Source organism: Vitis vinifera, chromosome 4, assembly GCF_030704535.1.
Source record: "Vitis vinifera cultivar Pinot Noir 40024 chromosome 4, ASM3070453v1".
Lineage (NCBI taxonomy): Eukaryota > Viridiplantae > Streptophyta > Magnoliopsida > Vitales > Vitaceae > Vitis > Vitis vinifera.
In genome coordinates this window covers 283256-287659 of record NC_081808.1, presented here as the reverse complement: position 1 = coordinate 287659, position 4404 = coordinate 283256, and the positions used below count along the sequence as shown (strand labels likewise).

The 4404-nt window shown below is 39.8% G+C and overlaps 1 pseudogene; it reads right to left on the bottom strand.

Annotated features, from left to right (window-relative positions):
• Positions 1–934: 934 nt before the first annotated feature.
• On the bottom strand, positions 935–4046 carry LOC100252598 (receptor-like protein kinase 5; annotated as a pseudogene).
• Positions 4047–4404: the final 358 nt, after the last annotated feature.

Here is a 4404-nt window from a genome sequence, read left to right as displayed (position 1 = left end):
TATTGCTACCATCTTCCATCAACAGTGACCCAATCCATAGGGTATATATGATCAACTTACCATCTCATTGTTATTTTATTGAAAATAACAATGAGATACCAAATGTTCAGGTTTGTGACTTGCTATTTATTGTGTTTAGTCTTCCCATGAACTGATATTCATAGTCTAACAAAGTGAAAGTTATTAGTCTTTCAAGACTACCTCTACCATCCTTGAGTTATAAATCCTCCTATTGTGTATTCAATTGACATGTCTTACCTCTCAAAGAGCCTATGTCGATTTTTACTTAAGGAACTACTATGACCATAGTTTCCATGAACACACCTCTTTAAGATCACCAAAAGGGGCACATTGTCTTAATCCCAAGAAACATCATGGTGTTTTTATTGAAAATACCTATCGCTACCATCTTCCATCAACAGTGACTCAATCCATAGGGAATATATGATCAACTTACGATCTCACCTGTATGTCAAAGTCATTGCTAACTTTAGTACAAGCTCAATATTCTCTCAAGGTTGAGAGACAACACAATGAAGCAGTTTGATGAGGTCATGACTGCTTGATAACCTTAAGTCATGATTCACCATAGGTCTTGTCCAATATGTAACCATACACACTAATGCACTTATCATGGAAAACTCATCCCAATAGCTAAGACTAGCCATTCTTCCAATTAGGAAGTGGTTTTTTACAACCTCTAATGGGCTTCCTAGACCCATGAACTGGTTGTGAACAAGTCATATATTTGCGAGGAACCCATGACCTAGATCTTCTGTGCAACTTTTAATGCACCTAAGTTACGTGCAATGCAAAAGATGCAGACAAGAATGCTCATAAAGTATAATACATGGAATAAGAATAGATAAAAGTGAAATCAGAACATCGTTAAATAAATAATGAGTTCCAAATTTATTACATAATATCATGTTTTTAAGGGCTTTATCCTCACAACTTGTAAGTGGTGGGATAAGTGCCATTTTGAAGTGGAGGTGCAACTTCATGGTCCTTTTTATTTCTTCCATGGCCCTCTTGAGGACTGCACTGTTGAAGAATTTTCAAAACCTCTTTCATTGTGGACCTATTGGATGGTAATTTGTTAGTGCACCTAATGCCTAGTTTGAAGAGAGTGGCCACTTGTGCTCTATCACATTGTTCCTTGATCTCCTCGTCTACCACTTCCTCAATGGTTTTCCTTTCTCTAAACTGATCCAATGCCCATTCTGCAAGGCACATGTGCTCGTCCCCATTGTTGGGTTCTCTTCCCGTCACAAGCTCAAGCAAGACTACTCCAAAGCTATATACATCGATCTTCTTGTTCACCTTTGTTGTATAAGCATACTCTATGATCCAAGTATACGAGAATGGTATGATACAAATTATCGATAAATTATGGAAATGAAAACATGTGGAAAGGAGGGCCTTGATGGTCTTACCAGGGGCAATATACCTGTAAGAGCCTACAATTCCTGACATGGTGTTGGGTTCTCCTTGCTTGACCAACGTCTTAGCCAATCCAAAATCCACAATTTTCGCTTTGAACTCGGCATCTAGCAAGATGTTGCTGGACTTCACATCTCGATGTATGATTGGGACAGAACAGTATTCATGCATGTGGCATAGGCCTTTTGCAGGTCCAATGGCAATCTGCAACCTTGTTGGCCAATCCAAGACGAAGTTATGAACTGAACTTGTCATGGACGATGTTCTTTGCTTCTTCCCATGAAGCCATCTATCCAAACTCTGCTTCTCCATGTACTTGTAAACAAGAAGACTTGAGGTTTCATTTGATATGCAACACAACAACTTCACTATATTGGCATGGCGTATGGTGCTCAATATCTTGACTTCTGTTTCGAATTGTTTCTGAAGCTTTTGATCCAATCTCCTGTTATTACAAATCATTTTAACCGCTAAGAGTTCACCAGAACGATTATTAGCAATTCGGTATACTTTCCCTGACCCACCACATCCGATCAGATTATTTTATGTCAAACTGGACAATATGTTGTATTCATCGAGATCTAGTTTATGGTATGGAGTAAATTTCCAAGCTGTATGCTCCTGACTGTGATTCTTCCTATGATAGACATGAACCACGGACAGGGTGACGAAAACAACAGCTAGGAAACCAGATAGAGCAAAAATTAGGATCATAACGAGATATTTGGTTGACAATTTGTCGGAGTTGACAGGTTTGGCATCACATCTAGGGAGGTTCAGAGAGGGAACATTGACACACAACTTGGGATTGTTCAAGAAACTGTCTTCATATGCTTCATGTTGAAACTCAATGGCGACCATCCCATAGAGTTGGTTGGACGAAAGATGGAGGATAATAAGGTTCAAATGGCCAAGTTCAGGAGGAATTTGACCTGAGAACTGGTTTTCTGACAGGTCGAGGTAACTAAGGCTAGTTAAAGAATCTAATGCCTTGGGAATTAGGCTAGAAAGTTTGTTTCTTGAGAGATTTAACTTATTGAGCGACTTCCATGAGATGATCTGGGATGGAAGTTCACCCGAGAATTGATTCCCATCAAGCAACAGAACAGTGGTGTTCCAAAGACTGGTCAATTCCACTGGAATTTTTCCAGACAACATATTGTTGCTGGCATTGAGCACAGAGATGTTCATCCAGGAAGAGATTTCAGCAGGAATTGGACCATAAAACTTGCTGTTAGTGATCTCCACTCTAGACAATTCCTTGCCAATTTACTTGGAAGTGTCCTTGAGAATGAGTTTCCATCTAACATCACTGATACCATGTCCGGGGATGTCCAAATGCCGGAAGGAATCCCGCCTGAAAAACAATTGTTGGAAAGCTGAATGGTGAGCAAACTTGTGCAATTCCCGAGGGACATGGGCACTTCCCCGCTGAGATTGTTGTTGGAAGCGACCACTCCAAGCAAAGCCCCCTTAGCGCATAAATGTTGAGGTAATTCCCTGCTTAGTTTATTCTCGGAAACCTCAAAGAGTTTGAGCTCCGAATGAAGGCCAAATGTTGGAGGTAAAACTCCACTCAATTGATTGCTAAAAACTTTGAAGGTTTCCAGTGTAGGAATGAGGCTTATATTTGCTGGTATCTCTCCTGACAACTGATTCCAGAAAAGATTCAAACCCGTCAAATTTTGTAGCTTCTCGAAACCCGTTGGTATGGACCCCGTCAAATGGTTGTCGGAAATATCAATTTCTTTCAGGTTGAGAGCTTCTATGGATGAAGGAATGTGGCCGGACAATCTATTAATGAATAAATGCAAATAGTTCAAATTCTTCAACGTAAGCATGCCTCCCGGGATCGTACCTTCCAATTTGTTGACTAAGAGGTCCAAGAGTTCCAAACTCGATAGATTGTTGAAGCTCTCCGGTATTTCGCCAATCAAATTCGCCTCCGTCATCCACAGATATTTCAACTTCTTCAATGCGCCAAACTCTTTTGGAAGGGCTGAAGGCCGAAATTTGTCATTATAGGCCATGGCCAATTGTTCAAGATTCGCCAAATTACCAATCTCCGTTGGCCAGGTGCCGTTGAACTCATTTTGAACCAGAAACAAGTAGAACAGCTCCCGTAGCTGCCCAATTGCTGCGGGAATATCTTCAGAGAAGTTGTTTGCGGTGAGGTCTAGGTACCGGAGACGTGAAAGTCGATCAATGTCAGCTGGAATTGAACCCACGAAGAAGTTTTTCTTCAAGAGGAGATGCTCCAGCTTAGAACAATTGAGAATATCCGGGAACTTGCCTGGAATGTAATTGTTGGAGACGTCAAGTACGATAAGGTTCTTGAGGTCACAAATTCTAGCCGAAATTTTCTTTGTGATGGTCTTGTAGCTGAGTGAAATTTCAGTGACGATATTGTCGATGCATGTAATTTCCGGCCAATCACAGAGTGAGGATGAGGAATTCCAAGATTGGAGTGACGGGGGATTGCCTAGTTGTTGTTTAACGTCTAGTAGGATTGATAGTTCATCGTCCAGATTTTCGGAAATTACTTGAAAGGGTAAGGAGAGGACGAGGAGGAGAAACAGAGCGGGGAATGGAATTTTGGCAAATTAAAAGTTTACTTTCGGCATTTTTGTGGCGTTGAGTTCGTTACCAGCATCTCTATGAGGAGGGTGGAAGATGCCGGGACAGTTATATATATATATTCTAAGAACAAAACACTAGGTTACAAGATTAGATTTAGCAAGCATTATGGTTTTTTAGTATGAATTTGTTTAAAATTTGAATAAAAATCAGCGATCCATGTAAGATACTTCAAAATAATTTTTATTTATTTATAAAATCTCTTTTCCTAAACGTCGATCTTAGTCATACTCATTATCTTTGTGATTAAATTATAATATTTTTTAATATTTTCATAATATGAGTCTTATTTTCAAATTTTTTTTTTCACCTATGGTTGCCTAG